This window comes from Gossypium arboreum, chromosome 10 (genome assembly GCF_025698485.1).
Source record: "Gossypium arboreum isolate Shixiya-1 chromosome 10, ASM2569848v2, whole genome shotgun sequence".
In the NCBI taxonomy this organism is placed as follows: Eukaryota; Viridiplantae; Streptophyta; class Magnoliopsida; order Malvales; family Malvaceae; genus Gossypium; species Gossypium arboreum.
Window position 1 is genome coordinate 3,558,654 of NC_069079.1, and position 20,047 is coordinate 3,578,700.

The following is a 20,047-nucleotide window of genomic DNA, read 5'->3' on the forward strand; positions in this document are numbered from 1 at the left end:
AACTCTAATTAGGCTGCTATTTTTTGCTCTACAATCGAACCTTTACATCGTTTTTATTTTTTCGAAAAAAACGTAACCCGTTACATTAGTTCTCTCTCGGCTTTATAGCCGATTACATGTGATTCCCACTGCTCTCTTGCTTATTTTATTTTCTGCTTCGCATGCTTCTTCGTTCCTTTCCTGTCCTCTTTTGTTTATGTGCAGGTGTGGAGGTGCAGGTGATGGGAATGTCAGACGGTATGGGCGTGGTGGCCAAGGTTAGGCGTCTTGGTGGGGTTCGGTCTTTGGTCGACGCAAGTGGGGGCTAGGGTTAGGTTCATGGGCCATTCGGGTTTGGGCTGATGTTATGGGTTTAGGTTAGTTGGGGTTATTGGGTTTCTGTGTATTGGGTTTTGGGTTTGTAAGGGTTTGGGGGTTATTGAATGGGTCATCCGGGGTTGGGTTGTAAAAGGGGTAAATAGGTAATTGGGTTTAGATTATTAGGCTCCGGGTATTTTGTAGAAGGGCCCAAAATTGGCCTACAACAGCTGCCCCTCTTTGCTCATTGTCGTGTAACGAGAATAGGGTAAAGACACAAAGAAAGGCCAATTTTGCCCAATACTGCCAAGTATTGACTTCTTTGGTGCTCTTCTTGTTCAGGTAGTCTCCTTTCAGTCCGCCGCATCTTGTAGCTTTGGTTCACTCCACTGCATCTTCTGATGTACACCTTGTAGCTTCGATTTACTTCCATGTAACTTCAGAAAGATGAGATCTACAACTTTAATCTGCCCTTCTATCGCTTTAGTGAGATAAGGTTTGGGTCTTCTCTTCTGCAACTTTAGAAAGACAAGATTTGATATTCTCGATCAGCTCCACTGCAACTTCAGGGAGTCAAGACTTGCAACTTTGACCTGCTCCATTGCAACTTCAGGGAGGCCACATTTGGTGTCTTTCATCAACTTCAATCTTTATTCTTTACTCGGTATGTAATCTTGAGTTCAACTCGTTTCTCGTAATATGAATTGACTCTTTAAAAACAGACATTAAAAACCAAAAACTAAGAATATCTCAGCATGTGAACTGAGGCTCAACTCACTTTTCGCAATATGAGTTGATTTTGGAAAAACAGAAATTAAAAGGCTTAACTCACCTTTCGCAAGATGAGTCAATTTTCTAAACATAAACTAAAAATATCTCAGCGTGCCCCGAGGCTCAAATCACCTCTTGCAATATGAGTTGATTTTGAAATCACCTCAATATGTCTTGAGGCTCAACTCACCTCTCGCAATATGAGCTGATTTTTGAAACAACAGGAATTAAAAATACCTCAGCGTGACCTGAGGCTTGACTCACCTCTCGCAATATGAATTGATTTTGAAATCACCTCAACGTGTCTTGAGGCTCAACTCACCTCTCGCAATATGAGCTGATTTTTGAAACAACAGGAATTAAAAAATACCTCAGCGTGACCTGAGGCTTGACTCACCTCTCGCAATATGAGTCAATTTTTTTGAAACATAAACTAAAGATACTTCAGCGTGTGACCTGATGCTCAACTCATCTCTCGCAATATGAGTTGATTTTGGAGCATAAATTGAAATTACCTCAACGTGTCTTGAGGCTCAACTCACCTCTCGCAATATGAGCTGATTTTTTTGAAACAACAGGAATTAAAAATACCTCAGCGTGACCTGAGGCTTGACTCACCTCTCGCAATATGAGTCAATTTTTTTGAAACATAAACTAAAGATACCTCAGCGTGTGACCTGAGGCTCAACTCACCTCTCGCAATATGAGTTGAAATTACAACACAAAAATTGAAAATACCTCAGCGTGCCCCGAGGCTCAACTCACCTCTCGCAATATGAGCTGATTTTTTTGAAACAGTAGAAATTAAAAGGTTCAACCCACCTCTCGCAATATGAGTTGATTCTTGACAAACAGAAATTGAAATTACCTCATCATGTCCTGAGGCTCAACTCACCTCTCGCAATATGAGTTGAAATTAACAACACAAAAATTGAAAATACCTCAGCGTGCCTCGAGGCTCAACTCACCTCTAGCAATATGAGTTGATTTTGAAAAAGTAGAAATTAAAAGGTTCAACCCACCTCTCACAATATGAGTTGATTCTTGACAACATGAATTAAAGATACCTCAGAGTACCCAAAACATATCATCTGGTGGAACTCATGTGTCTTTTCCTTTGATTCAATACAACTATTATCACGTCCTTTGCTCTATTGGATTAACTGTATTGCCATGCATGATGTTATCATGATATGCACATGTTTGTCTTAAATGCCTTTATGCCTACATGATTATGCAGTGTTCCTTAAGTATGTTTGTCGTATGTCTTTTTTCGTCTCGATTCTTGTGATGGTCCGCATTGTAACACCCCTCGCCCGCATCCGACGCTGGGACGGGGTTCGAGGTGCTACCTGACTTTTACTAACACTTCCATACTAAACAGGGCCATGAAATCTCAAATAATTAAAAACTTTTCTTTTCACATGCAATTTGTCCCTTATGCGAGCTTACGAGGCCCAATACATGCATTCAGGCGTTCGAACCCAATCGAGAACTCATGAAAAACTTAGAAAAATCTCTTGCGTTAAGGCTTCACACGCCCATGTGCTCAGTCGTGTGGCCGAAATAGTCTAATTATCAAGCCTTTTGTCACTCTCACACCACATGCATAGATACATACTTATCCAATAACATACAACGTGGCATAAATGAGCTCTTAAACATCTACAAACATGTTATGCTCGAGTTATTTTCTTATGTAATAAATATTATAGAATTTGCCCATATCATTACCACATACTAGACATAACTATCATTACATCACAAACCATTCATGAAGCATTATTAACTATTTACCAATCACTTAATCCTGCATTAGTTACTAGCTCATCAATGAATCTCAATTCAATCTCTAGGCATACATGTTGTAAGCCACATCACAAGAGATAATAACATACATGCATAAGAATAATCATATGGGCCCATTATGTCATTAGCCGACATAGGCCAATTTACATGACTAATACTACCTTAATAACAAGCCAATGCCTTTGGCTAAATCATAATATCACATACTCACATTAAAACCCTATACATGCCATAGACTCGAATCACTTGAGTTTACTTACTCCGATAACGTTAACTCGATAGAGTGATAATATCTCTGACGGCCTCCAACCCGAGCTAACCTGGAAACTCTAGAAAACATGGGAAAGAAGGGGGGTAAGCTTTCACTTAGTAAGTTCATATGAAAACAATTAGCAACTCATTAACTTGTTTTATCAATGTTTACAACATATGTTCAAGTTCACTACAAGCTGTCTTTCTGAGCAACGGTCACTAAATTATTTATATCTGGAGCTACGAAACTCCGAATTAAGTTCCGTTAATTTTCCCTGAAACTAGACTTATTTTCCTTTCTTCCATAAAATTTCCAGAATTTTTTGGTTAAGCCAAATAGTACAGTTTATTAGTTAAAGTATCCCCTGTTTCAGGGTATGACCACTCTGACCCCTGTTCACTACAAACAGAATTTATCCCTGTACAAAATTCCAACGACCATGTCGTTTATTTCCCCTAAAAATAGACTCAATAAGGAATCCATTCATATAAGGTATGACTCTTAATAATTTTTGTACAATTTTTGGTGAATTTCTAAAGTCAGAACAGGGGATCTCGAATTCATTCAGACCCTATTTCACAAGAATTCAAATATCACACAATATGGAATTCTTTTTCTTCCCCTGTTTCTTTCATGTGAAAATAGACTCATTAAGCTTTAATTCCATATTTTATTCTGCCTCTAACTCATTTTCCACTATTTTTAGTGTATTTTTAAAGTTACACTACTGCAGTAACTCAAATCTGTCAAGGCTAAATTACTCATCCATGATCATTGTTCACAAAATTAATACAACATCGTTTGTATAATCATCACCGAGACATTCATATCACATTTTCATTTACCATCTTACCATATTGTTGTTATGTCGAGTTTTCAACCCGAGGTTAAGTACATACCTGTTCAAAGTATTCATTTTACAACATTTACCAATACGTCCCTTTCATCTCGAGTATTCCTCCATTTGAGTAGAATTTTACCCGTTGAACACATTGGAATATAATTCGGATACATGGAAAGTTTGCACATAAGTGCCACATATGTAGCCAAGCTACCATGTAACCCGCCCATAAGTGAACTCGGACTCAACTCAACGAGCTCGGGCGTTCGCATCCATAAGTGAACTCGGACTCAACTCAACGAGCTCGGATGCCTAGTTACATCTCACGAACTCGGACTCAACTCAACGAGTTCGAACATTCGCATCCATAAGTGAACTCGGACTCAACTCGACGAGTTCGGATGCTCAACCATCCTAGTGACATGTCACTTGTATCCTAATCTATTCCTAAGGTTCAAACGGATTTTCCTCGAACACATATCCTTGCCATCTTAGTAAAATACCGAAACCAATACTCGGTAGCACTTTATATTTAACAGATAATACACATATCTTGCATTTTATTCGAAAATAACCACAAAGCATATATTTCATGATAGAAATCAGCATATCATATATTTAACATCAATAACTTAAAAATAACAATTATGCTACATTATTTACACATGAACTTACCTCGATACCACAAAGGTGAAAAGGACATACTCGTCCATAAATCGATTTCTTTCCGTTCTAGGTCCAAGTCTCAATTTTCATCATCTATAACATCACATTTAGCCTACCAATCAGTCACAATATTCATATGGGTCTAAAAATCATATTTTTACAAATTTTCATTTTGACCCCTAAACTTTTGCATATTTGCACTTTTGCCCCAATGCTCGTAAATTAATTTTATTCAATTTCTATAAGGTTTAAGACATGCTGAACATTTTCTCTTCTATGGAAACTCTAAATTTTCACTAATTCACACACTTATGACCAATTTGTAACTTTCACAATTTAACCCTTTTGACATTTTTACCAAATTCATTGAATAAAACTCATATTTAACACATCAAACATTCATTATCCACTATAAATCATCAAAACACAACCATATCATGAATGGGTAAATTTTTAAACTCTAATTTCTCTTCAATCAATTTGTAGAAAATAAAATTTAAGCTTCGGGGATCTCAAAAATACGAAAATCATTAAAAATGGGACAAAAATCGTACCTATATAAGCCATAGAAGCTTGGCTGAATGGAGCTCATCCATGGCTGCCATTTTCAGTTCTTTCCCACGGTTGAAGAAGAAAGAATGAAAAAAAAATGATAGCTTTTATCATTTGTCTAATATATTTTAATTAATTTACAAAATTACCCTTTTTTATTTCAACCAAATTTCAAAAATACCAAACAAATATCCATTCACTAACTTATTAAAGGAATAATTGTCACATAAGGACTTTCAATTTAAAACTCATAACAATTAGGCACCTCATATATAAAGAACTCAACTTTTGCACTTTTTACAATTTAGTCCTTTTGACTAAATTGAGTGCTCAAACGTCAAAATTTTCGAATGAAATTTTTACAAAATATTTTCATAAATATATAGACTATAAAAATATAATAAAAATAATTTTTTTTCATCAGGTTTGTGGTCCCGAAATCATTGTTCCGACTAGACCCAAAATCGGGCTATTACACGCATTCATTACTTCGGCTCTTTACTTTCTCTTTACGTCATGTACACGTCTTCAAGCTTCATGAGTAATCGATGTTTCTCATATGTCACTCTTTTTCCCCTTGTTGAACTTTGTTATTGCTTTGAGGCTCTTTATCAAATTTTCATCCAGGTAATGCTTATCATTTCTTTTGTTTAGAGTATGTCATTTCACTATTTATCATTAAATAAACACATAATGAGATGCATGAAAATGGTCAGGTAGGGACAAAAAGGATATCTCATATTCCTTTATTTCAAATGTGGCAAACAAAGAAAGTTAACCAATGATAGTACAAATGTGCAAAGAAGAGATCGTATTCAACGGATACAAATGCTTTAGATATTCGACACATGAACTCTTCACGTTCCTCAATCAAGAATCTTTTAGAGTCTGGCTCCTTGCGTAGAAGATTTCGAGCTTCCAGAGATGCTTCAAATACTGTAGTCTCACTGTTTGTCGTATAGTTTAAAACGTCTTGCCTTGTAAGCCGAATATTTGCTTCATTAGAACACCCTCTTGGGTTATCATCCTAATCTTTTATGTTTAACCAAAGCGACCTTTTCGGGTTTTCGCTCTGATCCCCCTTTTTTTTTTCTTTTTTTTTTTAGACGCCCTTTTCGGGTTTTCACCTCAAGCATAATATTTCTTCACTGCATCTGAGTTCACTGGATTCGGTAGCTCCTTCCCATCCATCTCGGTAAGGATCAAAGCTCCGCCTGAGAATGCCTTTTTTACAACGTATGGTCCTTCCCAATTTGGTGCCCATTTTCCTCGCAGGTCTTTTTGTATTGGGAGAATCTTTCTCAGCACGAGTTCTCCTTCATGGAATTCTCTTGGTCGTACTTTCTTGTCATGGGCTGCGATCATTCTCTTTTGGTACATTTGCCCGTGACAAATTGCCCTTAGACGTTTTTCTTCAATGAGGTTCAACTGCTCATATCGAGCTCGAACCCATTCTGCTTCTTCTAACTTTGATTCCATCAATACTCGCAGAGAGGGGATCTCAACCTCGATAGGTAGCACAGCTTTCATTCCATAGACTAGAGAGAAAGGAGTTGCTCCCGTAGATGTTCGCACAGATGTGCGATATGCAAACAAAGCAAATGGAAGTTTCTCGTGCCAATCTTTATATGTCTCAATCATTTTCCCAATGATCCTCTTAATGTTCTTGTTAGCTGCTTCAACAGCCCCGTTCATCTTTGGGCGATAGGGCGAGGAATTATGATGCTTTATTTGGAACTGCTCGCACATTTCTTTCATCATCTTATTGTTCAGATTCGTGGCATTATCTGAAATGATTATTTCAGGCAAACCATACCGGCAAATGATTTCCTTTTTCAAAACTTGCAAACTGCAGTCTTAAATCACGTTGGCAAACAAGCGACTTCTATCCATTTTGTGAAGTAATCGATAACCACAAAAATGAATCGATGTCCATTTGATGCTTTTGGAGAAATTGGCCCTATAACATCCATGCCCCACATAGAAAAAGGCCACGGAGAAGTCATGACGTGAAGGGGCTACATGAATTTTATCGCCATAGATTTGACATTTGTGACATTTTCTTGCAAAATTGATGCAGTCACTTTCCATCGTCTGCCAATAATAACCGAGTCTCATGATCTTTCTGGCCATATTGAATCCATTGACGTGTGTTCCACAGATTCCCTCATGGACCTCTTCAAGTATTTTTCTAGCTTCAACATCATCCACACATCTCAAAAGTACTTGATCATTTCCTCTTTTATACAGGATATCCCCATCAAGAACAAATCCTGCTGCCATTCTTCTGATTGTTCTTTTGTCGTTCTCATTCGTTTGTTCGGGATAGCTTTGATTCTTGATATATTCTAAGATATCATGGAACCATGGCCGTCCGTCTGCCTCTTTCTCAATGCTACAACAGTGTGCAGGGACCTCATATATGCTCATTTTGAGGGGCATTATTTCTGCTTCTTTACTTGCTTTGAACATTGAAGCCAAAGTGGCCAGGGCATCCGCCAGTTGGTTCTCTTCTCGTGGGAAGTAATGAAAAGTTATTTCTTTGAATTCCTTGATTAATCCAGCCACTAAATCGCTGTACTTAATCAATTTTGAGTCCCTCACTTCCCACTCTCCACGGGTTTGGTAAATCACTAGGGCTGAGTCTCCGTACACCTCCAAGATCTCGATGTTTCGCTCGATAGCTGCACGAAGCCCCATGATACAGGCCTCATATTCTGCGATATTATTGGTACAGAAGAAGTTCAGTCTTGCGGTGAACGGATAATGATTCCCGTCTGGTGATACCAGGATTACTCCAATTCCATGCCCTAACGCATTCGACGCACCATCAAAGCACATCTTCCATGACTTCTCTTTTGATGACTCGGATTCTATTTCTGAGATGCACATTAAGTCTTCGTCTGGGAAATCGAATCTTAAAGGCTCATATTCTTCTGTTGTTCGAGTTGCTAGAAAATCAGCTATTGCGCTTCCTTTTATCGACTTCTGACTTACATAGGCAATGTCATATTCTAAGAGGAGAATCTGCCATCGCGCCATTCTTCCTGATAGTGCCGGCGATTCCATCATGTATTTTATCGGGTCCAGCTTTGAAATCAGCCATATCGTATGGTACAACATGTATTGTCTAAATCTCCGAGCTACCCAAACCAGAGCGCAATAATATTTCTCAATGGACGAATATTTTGCCTCATATTCAGTGAACTTTTTACTGAGGTAGTAGATTGCTTTTTCTTTCTTTCCTGACTCGTCGTGTTGCCCCAGTATGCAACCCATTGAACTTTCGAACACAGTCAAATACAAAATCAATGGTCTTCCGGGAGTTGGCGGTACTAGCACTGGAGGACTGGACAAATATTGTTTTATCTCATCAAAGGCCACCTGGCATTCCTCGTTCCATTCTCCCGGGTTATGTTTTCGAAGAAGCCGAAAGATTGGGTCGCATTGGTTGGTAAGTTAAGCGATAAATTGGGCGATGTAGTTTAATCTCCCTAAAAGTCCTCTAACTTCCTTTTGCGTGCGCGGATGTGGTAATTCTTTGATGGCTTTTATTTTATCTGGATCGACTTCGATACCTCTTTTACTGACAATGAAGCCTAGCAACTTTCCCGAGGTAGCTCCAAATGTACATTTAGCTGGATTAAGCTTTAGCTGAAACTTTCTCAGCCTCTCGAACAACTTCTTGAGGTTCACTACATGCTCTTCTTCCCCTCGGGATTTAGCAATCATGTCGTCGACGTAGACCTCTATTTCTTTGTGCATCATGTTATGGAATAACGTTACCATAGCCCTCTGATATGTTGCCCCAGCATTCTTTAACCCGAATGGCATCACCTTGTAGCAGAACGTTCCCCACATTGTTGTGAAAGTAGTTTTCTCCATATCCTCAGGGGCCATCTTGATCTGATTATACCCCGAGAATCCATCCATGAAAGAAAACAATGAATGTTTTACTGTGTTGTCCACCAAGTATCAATATGTGGTAAGGGAAAATTATCTTTTGGGCTTGCTCGATTCAGGTCACGGTAATCCATGCACATTCGTACTTTGCCATCTTTCTTTGGTACCGGGACTATGTTAGCCACCCATTCTGGATATTTGGAGGCTTATAGGAAGTCAGCGTCAAACTGCTTCTTGACTTCCTCTTTTATTTTCAACAGCATTTCGGGTCTCATCCGTCTTAATTTTTGCTGGATGGGCTTGCATTCTGGCATTAATGGGAGCTTATGGACCACTAAATCTTCATCTAGCCCTGGCATGTCCTGGTATGACCATACGAAAACATCTTTGTATTCGCGAAGTAAGGTGATCAAACTATGCCTGGTACTCTCTGAAATAGAAGTCCCAATCTTCACTTCTTGTTTCCTCTCTTCAGTGCCCAAATTTATTGTTTCCACAGATTTTTCATGAGGCAGAATCTGTTTATCCTCTTGTTCTACCATTCTTAACAATTCAGGAGACGAGAATAATCTTCAGCATTTTCTTCGACTTCAAATTCTCCTAAGCAAACAGCCTTCTCAAAATCAATTTCAAGATTCGTAACGGGCTTATTCATGTCGTCAATATCTGAGCACCTGAAAGTTGAATGGAAAAGGAAGCTATAGGGGGACATCCAAGTATTGGAAATAACAAACAAAATGTTATGTCATGGCAATGAGGCAAATGTAAGGATAGGCTATGAAATGAGGAAATGATTATGAAATTAGTGATAACGCGAAAAATCGTGACAAAATGTATCTTCATCGATATTCATTTAAATGATAAAAAGCGAATGCAAGCTCTTACAAAAGAAGTCTATTATATCTAAGGACACAATAAAAGGTTAATATTTAGTATTACTCTGAAGACTTATAAACTACAAGAAGCTCCTCAGCAGTCCAATTGTTCAACATAAAACCAGGAGGGCAAAGGCGTATCCTCGAGACATCTTTACTTGCACCAGCTTCTTTTTCAATGACACTTATACTGACATTCGAAAACCCCTTTCAATTAACCCCAAATGTTTCGTGGATCATTTTGTCCGGTACAACATTCCCGCAGATGTAAATGTTTTTGACAAATGAGGGTACTCCATCGGTTCCCATTCTGGTTCTCGGCCTAAAGTTCTTGCAATTTTTCTCTCTTGATCCTTTTTCTACTGTCTTCTTCTTTGACGCATGTCAGGCTGGAACCCCAAGCCGTATCGGGCCTTGTGGTGCACTGGCTTTAAAGCCCTAACTATTCCTTGTAGATGTCTCCCTAAACCTCTTCTCGCACGAGCTCCTCTTCCTACGGTCAACTTGACACCCATTCTGGTATTTTTTGAAAGTTTTGGCATCGAAATTCTGTTTCCTTCAGCGATGAAAGTGGCATTGACGAATTCGAGGGATCGAAAGGAACATTCTACTGCGTCCTTGCTTACTTCCAGGTATGGCGCATCAGCAAAGATAGATGCGACGATGTCTTATTCACCCTCGACTGTGACCAAACAGCCATCCATGATAAATTTCAACTTTTGATGGAGGGATGATGGAACTGCTCCAGCAGAATGGATCCAAGGTCTTCCCAAAAGGCAGTTATAAGAGGGTGTAATGTCCATGACTTGGAACTCGACCTCATAGATGTAAGGGCCCATTTCCAAAGGGATTTCGATCTTTCCCATGACTTCGCGCCTCGTCCCGTCGAATGCCCTTACCATGGAATGACAGGGCCTTAAATAGGACAAATCCATCGGTATTCGGGAAAGCGTGGCCAATGGCATAACATTTAATGCTGACCCATTATCGATGAGTACGTTCGGTATTATGTAGCCCTTGCAGCGAGTCGTGATATGCAACGCTTTCACCGAGCCTCTACCATTTGGCGGTATCTCATCATCACTAAAAGAGATGAAATTGTTCGCATTCAGATTGTTTACCCATCTATCAAGCTTTTCGACAGATATGTTGTTAGCCACATAAGCTTGATTTAACACATTCAATAAAGTATTCCGATGTGGCTCTGAATTTAACAGTAGAGATAGAACTGAGATTCGTGCTGACTGCTTGCTCAATTGTTCCACCACACTATACTCGCTGTGCTTAATAAATTTCAAGAATTCTTGAGTTTCTTCCTCATTCACAGGCTTTTTAGTTTCTTGCACGGTGGAATTTCCTGCTCGACTTCGACTTCGTGCATCACTGCTTTCCCTTTTTGCTTCGAGTCGCTACTCTTCTTTACCGGTTCAACTTCCTTAGAATAGCATCGTCCACTTCAAGTAAAATGACCTACCTCCCCAACATCTTCAGTTGTGGCTTTGGACTTTTCAACTTTTGGTGTAACAATATTAACATCATATCTCCACGGTACTGTTTTGTTGTCCTTATACGGGAAAGGAGACGGTACTTCAATTACTATCTGTGGTTTCAATGGCTCTCTCATCGTGTCGTAATAAATTACCAATGGTCGATCAGCACTATAAGAGGGCCCTGATGATTGGTTATCAGAGACGCATACTTCTCTTTCGTTGGCATCTTCCCTCATGTTAAGGACCTTGATCTCCTTATTATCCATCCGATCTTGAAGGAACCTTTAAAGTCCTCACATGATGAATGTCATGTCCAACAATCCCGTGAAAATTGCAAAAACTTTGACCTTCTCCTCCAAAAATTCTATCAGAGTGACTGAGCAATCCTTTCTTAACCAGTACCTCCCAGATTTTCTGCAGAGGAGTCATTATTTCTGAAACACATCTTCTGTCCTTCCATTCATCCTCTTTCCCCACTGTGCTCACATTCCCTTCGGTATGATTAGGGAACGGGTTCTCCGTGGCGTTACTGGCACTATCGAATCGTAGGATACCCGCGTCAATGAGTCCTTGAACTCTTCTTTTGAAAGCAAGACAGTTCTCAGTAGAGTGCCCCTGGTTCCCTGCATGGTATGCGCAACTAGCGTTTGGATCGTACCATTTCGGGTATGGAGGTTTAAGGGGTGCCATGTAATGGGGAGATATTAATTGCTTCTCCAGAAGTTTTGGGTACAGTTCCCCATATGATACAGGAATAGGAGTGAATTGCTGTCTCTCGGGATTGGGCCTTGTTGGCCTTGGTTCATTTCTGGGTTGGCTTTGAGTGGGTAGAGTGTTTTGTGGGAATGTGGTGACGGGTCTTTGGTTGTTGGTGGCGTATACGGGGTAGGACGAATGTGGTGCTTGGTAGTAAGGGGTTTGAGGGGGATAATAGAAACTTGAGGGTGGATAATTTCGAGGTCGGGGTTGGTTAGGATACGAATTGGGAATGTAACGACTTTCAGTTCCCACCATGTGGGCTTCTGGCTCCTTCTTCCTTACGGGTGCTGCTTTTCTTGAGCCTTCTGATCCTTCCATTCTACCGCTCTTGACGGCATTCTCTATGAGTTCACCGGATATTACGATATCCGAAAAATCCTTCGTAGCACTTCCCACCAGCTTGTCATAGAATGGTACTTTCGAGTATTGATGAAAAGGATCGTTATCTCGGTCTTAGTCGATGGAGGCTCCACTTGGGCGAGATATCTCTCCATCTTTGCGCGTACTGTCTAAAGGATTCTGCTGGTTTCTTCTCCATCATTTGCAAGGTCATACGGTCTGGCACCATCTCCGATACGTGCTTGTACTGATCGTAAAATGCTGACGCCAAGTGTAACGGCCTAATTTTCAGTGGTGTCGGAAATGGTGATTTGAGATCACTAAATTCGACAAATAAGATTGAACAAGATAGTAATTTAATATTTATGAGTCAAGTAAGAATTTAGAAGAATTTGTGAAATGGTGAAATTAGTAAATTAAAAGAATTTATTAGGTCAAACGGGTCAAAAATGAAGTATCGAGACCTCAAAGTCGAAAATCGAGCTATAAATATTTTTATAAATATTTATGGAGTGTCATTGAGTTAGTATTAAAGTTTTGTTAGAAAATTTTAACGTTTGGATGGCTAACTAATTAAAAGGACTAAATTGAAAATAGCACAAAATTTGTTAAATTGTGAGTAAATAGCTTAAGTATTTAAAAAGATGGATTTAAAGAGCAATTAGACCCAAAGGTTAATGGCTGGACGGTTTGGGTATGAAATAAGCAAGAAAACAATGTGAACAAGGGGCAAAATTGGAAATAGATAAAAGTTAATAGTTAAATAATGATGTAATTGAAAAATCTAGACATTTCTTCATATTTTCTCAGCCAAAACGCCATAGAAGGTCTGGAGAAAGCTGGTTTTCATATTTTTACATCATGTGAGTTTAATTCTTGCTTTTTCTTGATAAGTTTTATGTTTTATGACTTTTACAATTAGGTCCACTTGTAGAATTCATTAGTTTTTGATTTTATGGGTGAAATTGGAAGTTACCCTGGATGGATAAGGGAATTTTATGATGAATTATTATGAAATTTAAGTTCTAATTTCATATTAAGGTGGTTTTATTAAGTGATTTGATAGGAAATGATATTTAGGACCTAATTGTGAAAAAGTTGTGAATTGAAGGTTGCTGTTGAAATTCAGAATATAAAAGGTTTTGAAATAGTTTATAATGATAAAATAAAGTGTTAATTGAGAAAAATTAGTTCAATTGATGGGTGAATTGAGCAGGGACTAAATTATGAAAATTGTAAATTTTGGGGTAAAAGTGCAATTTTGAAATTTGAACAACATAAATTGTGAAGTGAAATAGAAATCAAATAAATGCTAATGAGTAGAAATATTTTATATTATAGATCAAGAATCCAAAGAAGAATGAGGAAAAGAAAAAGTTACGGAATAGTCCCTAAACTTCAATATCTTCTACAAATTAGCCAGGTAAGTTCATATGGTTGGAATTAGATGTTTATTTGTGAATGATTGAAGTTTATAATGTGTTATTATATACGAATTTGTTATGGGATTGTGTAGATTTTGTTAATGAAAGAATAAATGTGGAAATGCAAATTAGGAAAAACGCAGGATTGAGTACGTTCAGTATCGTGACGTGTGATGAATTGATTGGATAAGACCATGGTTGTTCCATGGAAAAGTGTGAAATGTAGGTATGGTATCATCCATACTGAGTTGTGAAATGTAGGTATGGTATTATCCATACTGAGCTGTGAAATGTAGGTATGGTATTATCAAATCCATACTGAGTCAAAAAAATGTAGGTATGGCATTTCCCATACCGAGTTGAAAAATGTAGGTATGGTATTTCAATGAGAAAAACCATACTGAGTTGTGAATCGTGGCATTGAGCAACGACGTACTCAATTTCGTAAGCCGTTTCCTAATTTGATTATAAGAAATAAAAGATAAGTGATCCAAATGAAAGAGATTGAGTAGTTGTTACTGTTGAGCTCAACTATGTGAATTATTATAACAATGGTTGTGAATCGCAGGAAACTTTAGTAAATGTTTTGGTATTGTTTGGAAATATTATGTTTGGTAAGCATTACTTTTAACCTATGAACTTACTAAGCTTCAATAAGCTTACTTGTGTGTCTTTAATATTTTTATGTAGATTGACTTGAAGTGAAGTGGGTAGATCGGATCAACACAACAAAGCACACTATCCAGATCAATTCCGGTAGCTTTTGTTTTATGTTTAAAGATTTATATGGCATGTATAGAGTTTGAATGAATTGAAGTAAAGATGTTATAAACTAGTTAACAATATTTGTACTAAAACAGTTTTCGGTAAGTAGCAGTAGTTTGACTTTGAAAAATCACTAAAAATAGTAGAAATGGAATTAAATAATGAATAAATTATGGAATCGAATCTTGATGAGTTTATTTTCATATGGAAGAAGCAAAACAGGTAAATGAGCTATATTTTATGAGATGTTTAAATTTTTGTGAAACAGGGCCAGAGCGATTTCTGGATCCCCTGTTCTGAATTTGGAAATTCACCATAAATTTTACAAAGATAATTAGAAGTCATACTTTATATGTACAGATTCCTTATTGAGTCTAGTTTTATTAGAGACAAACGGCATAGTCATTGAAGCTCTGTACAGAGAGATATCTGATTCGTAATACATAAAGGTCAGAGTAGTCAAACCCTGAAACAGGGGAGATTTTAAATAATAAACTGTACTAATTGGCTTGACCAAAAATTCTAGAAAAAAATTGGTAAGTAGATATATGAGTATAAATTCAGAGAAAATTTACGGATTTGGATTTCGAGTTTTATAACTCGAGATATGATTTTTTTTTCATCTATAACATAGTTGGACAGCTTGTCTGAAAAGTATTATATAAATTATCTAAATTTGGTTAAGTGCTCAAATAAGTTTAGTAGTGCCTTGTGCTCGACTCCGGCAATGGTCTCGAGTAAGGGGCGTTACATTTATTGGTATCAGAGTTTCGGTTTAGCCGATTCTCGGAATATGTATGATGTGAAAAGTGTCTAGAATTACATGCCATATAAATCTGTGATAGTGTGCTGTGTATGATCCGATCTAATCCTTGTATTTATTATAGATTATCTTCGATTTGAAAAGATGTCAGATAGACCAGAACAAACTGAGCAAGAAGAAGTTAATATCAGAGTACAAATCTCTGAACAAGGAACAAGTAGTGAAGCTCCGATTTCATTGATGCGAGAATAAGAACTCAAAAATATGATTTATGGATTCATGAATCGGTGGTATAATGAGAATGTGCGAGAAAGAAATCAGACTCATAACCTCCTCCCCTATCTCAACATCTGTAGTACCCCGGTTGCTCCTCCACCTCCTCAAACAACCTGAATCTGCAAACGTTCTCCATTTGAAAAGCTCGAAAACATGGGGTGAAGAATTTGGGGAAGAAGACGATGACCTGTTAAAGTTGAATATTGGTTACAAAGTATAATGAGGGTTTTAAGCAAATGGCGTGCTCACAAGATGATTACTTAATATGTGCCGTGTCATTATTGAAAGAAGAAGCTTATAACCGGTGGGAAACAATAGAAGCTGTTGTCTAAAATTTGAGAAGATCACTTGGGAATTTTTCAAAATGAATTTAAGAAGAAATATGTCGGTAGAAGATATCCGGATAAGAAGAAAAGAGAATTTCTCGACTTGCGACGGAAACAAGTCAGTGGCTGAATATGAAAGAGAATTTGTTTATCTGAGCAAATATGCTCGAGATATAGTACCCACTGAAGAAGAAATGTGTATCAGATTTGAAGAAGGGCTTAATGATGAGATTAAAATGATGATAGGAGGCATTGAGATATGAGAATTTGTTGTTCTATCAGATCGTGCTCAGAAGCTTGAAGAAGTATATAATAAAAAGATGCAACGAGATAGAAGAAGTAAAGAATCTTTCAAAAGAAGTGCATCTAAGTCATTTTCGCTTTACCGGTGAAGAAATCTAAAGAGGAATTCAATCGAGCCACTTGATTACCGAAAGATCGAGAAAAAGTAGGCCAAGACAATCGATTACAAAGCATCCGACAGACTGCTTTGTTAGTGTGGGTAGTGTACAAAATACCCAAAGGCCCAAGTGTCAACATTGTGGAAGAAGTCACACCGTGAATGTAGAAGTAAATTAGGGGCTTGTTATAAATGTGGGGCCACTGATCACTTTATTCGTGATTGTGCCCAATTACAAGTAGAAGAAGTGGAGCAGAGGAGAAACCGAAAATTCTTCCTCAAAAGGAAGACGCTCGGTCGAAGCGAAAGGCTACTGAGGGCTACTCGTTCGGGTATGAAAGATACTACTAGCCGATCGAAGTTAGGGCTCTGCTCGTACTTATGCCATTCGAGCGAGAGAAGAAGCAATGACTCAGGATGTAATTGCTGGTACTTTCTATCTTTATGATGTTCCTATGTATGCTTTAATAGACCACGGTCTACTCATTCATATATTTGCACTATGTTAGCATCTGAAAAGAACTTAATTGTTGAGCCTCATCGATTATGATGTACAAGTTACAAATCCGTTAGGTCAAAGTGTGGTAGTTAATTTAATATGTCATAACCGTCCTTTGAAAGTTAAGGGTCGTGATTTCCCGTGATTTGATCTTGCTACCCTTTCGGAATTTGATGTTATCTTGGGCATGGATGGTTAATGAAACATGACGCAATAGTGAATTGTCGAGAAAAACGAATTAGTTTGAAATGTCAAACAGGAGACATTATTTTGGTTGAGTCTGGAAATTTGGATGACATGGTTAGAATGATTTCCTTTATGTCTGCTCAGAAATTGTTGCGTAAAGGAAATGAGGCTTATTTAGCCTATATTCTTGATACTCGAAGTTCTGAATCAAAGTTAGAGCAACTATCTATTGTAAATGAATTCATGGATGTATTTCCTGAAGAATTACCAGGGTTACCACCCGATAGAGAAGTTGAGTTCGTGATAGATGTGCTTCCGGGAACAGCTCCCATATCGGTGACACCGTATAGAATGGCTCCAGCAGAATTAAGAGAGTTAAAAACGCAGTTGCAAGAGCTGTTAGACAAAGGGTTTATCGAATCGAGTATGTCTCCGTGGGTGCACTGTCTTATTTGTGAAAAAGAAAGATGGTTCATTGAGGCTGTGCATAGATTACAGGCAGCTGAATAAGGTAACAATTAAAAATAAATATCCTTTGCCTCGTATTGATGATTTATTCGATCAGCTTAAGGATGCTACAGTGTTTTCAAAAATAGATCTCAGATCTGGGTATTATCAGTTAAAGGTAAAGGAATGTGATGTACCGAAAACAGCTTTTAGAACTCGGTATGGTCATTATGAGTTCTTAGTTATGCCATTCGGTTTGACAAATGCTCCTTCTGCTTTTATGGATTTAATGAATCGAATTTTCCGATCTTACCTAGATAGATTTGTGGTTGTGTTTATTGACGATATCTTGATCTATTCAAAGACGAATCCGAGCATGCTCAAAGACTTGAGAATTGTACTACAGATATTAAGGGAAAAACAGTTATATGCAAAATTTAGTAAATGTGAATTTTGGCTTCATGAAGTGGGATTCTTGGGTCACATTGTGTCAATTGATGGTATACGGGTAGATCCGAGTAAGGTGTCAGCGGTGATTAATTGGAAAACTCCAAAGAATGTTACTAAGTGCGAAGTTTCCTTGGATTAGTGGTTACTATCATCGATTTGTGAAAGATTTTTCACCGATTGCTTCACCGATAACTAAATTATTACGAGAAGAATGTTGAGTTTGTATGGTCGATGAGTGCCAACAAAGTTTTGATCAATTAAAGAAAATGTTGACAGAGGCTCGGTGTTAACTCACTGAATCGGTGTGCCATATGTAGTATATAGTGATGCGTCTCTGAATGGTTTAGGTTGTGTATTGATGCGACAGAAAAGTTGTAGCATATGCTTCTCGACAGTTGAAACCACATGAGAGGAACTACCCTACACATGATCTTGAGTTAGCGCCATAGTATTTGCTTTAAAATTTGGAGACACTACCTATATGGAGAGAAATGTTATGTGTATCTGAGACCATAAAAGTTTGAAATATTTAATGTCTCGAAAAGAGTGAATTTGAGACAGAGGTGATGGTTAGAGCTGTTGAAAGATTACGATCTTATCATTGATTATCATCCGGTAAGGCAAATGTAGTGGCGATGCACTTAGTCGAAATCATCATTATTTGCTCTTGAGCGTTAAATGCTCATTTGTCTCGTTAATGAAAATGGTTCTATATTAGTTGAATTAAAGACAAAACCAGTATTCTTTCAACGAATTCGGAATTGCGGATGAAGATCCGAAGTTGGTGTTGAAACGACAAATGGTTCGGGATAATTTGAACTTAGATTACTCTATTGATAATAGTGGTATGTTATACCATCGTAATAGAATTTGTGTCCCAAATAATCTAGAATTGAAGAAGGATATCTTATCGAGGCTCATAGTAGTATGTACTCAATTCATCCGGTAGTACGAAGATGTATTGTGATTTGAAAAAATGTATTGATGGCCGGTATGAAACGGAAATTTGTGAATTTGTGGCAAAATGTTTAATCATCAACAGTAAAAGTGAACATCAAGTGCCTACTGGTTTGTTACAACCCGTAATGATTCCGAATGGAAGTGGGAACATGTGACGATGGATTTTGTATCTGGATTGCTAGTGACTCAAGAAAAAGATTCGATTTGGGTGATAGTAGATGATTAACTAAATCGGCGCATTTTATTCCGGTCAGAACAGATTTTTCACTTGATAAGTTAGCGGAATTATATGTGTTAGAAATTGTGAGATTACATGGGGTGCCGACATCAATTATTTCTGATCGAGATCCGAGGTTTACTTCGAGATTTTGGAATAAACTACAGGAAGCTTTAGGTACTAAGTTAAAATTTAGTACTGACTTTTCACCCTCGACGGATGGACAATCGAGCGAGTGATTGATTTTGGAAGATATGTTAAGGTGTTGTATACTGAGTTCGATGGCGGTGGGAAAGGTACTTACCTTTAGTGAATTTGCTTATAATAACGCTTATCAAGCTAGTATCAAAATGACACCGTTTGAAGCTCAGTATGGAAGGAAGTGCGAAACCCGTTGTATTGGTCGAATTAAGTGAATCGAAATTAGTCGGAGTGGATTTAATTCGGAAACTAAAGAGAAAGTTCAGATTATTCGGAAAGTTTGAAAGTCGCTTCCGATCGTCAAAAGTCGTATGCTGATTTGAAAAGAAGAGATATAGAGTTCAATGTGGGTGATAGTGTGTTCTTGAAAGTTTCTCCGTGGAAGAAAGTTTTACGGTTTGGTAGAAAAGGAAAGCTTAGTCCACGATTTATCGGACCATCTGAAATCATTGAGAGGATCGGTCCGGTAGCTTATAGATTGGCCTTGCCTCCGAACTTGAGAAGATCCATAATGTATTTCATGTATCTATGTTGAGACGATATAGATCGGACCCTTCACATGTGATTCCTCATCTTGA

General features: G+C 37.9%; 1 long non-coding RNA gene across 1 annotated transcript; it reads right to left on the reverse strand.

Annotated features, from left to right (window-relative positions):
* Window positions 1-2,850: 2,850 nt before the first annotated feature.
* Window positions 2,851-5,322, reverse strand: LOC128282421 (uncharacterized). The gene is made up of 3 exons (XR_008272691.1): window positions 5,192-5,322; window positions 4,647-4,730; window positions 2,851-3,206 (listed from the first exon to the last, which is right to left on the reverse strand). It is a non-coding gene; the product is annotated as an uncharacterized LOC128282421 (long non-coding RNA).
* Window positions 5,323-20,047: the final 14,725 nt, after the last annotated feature.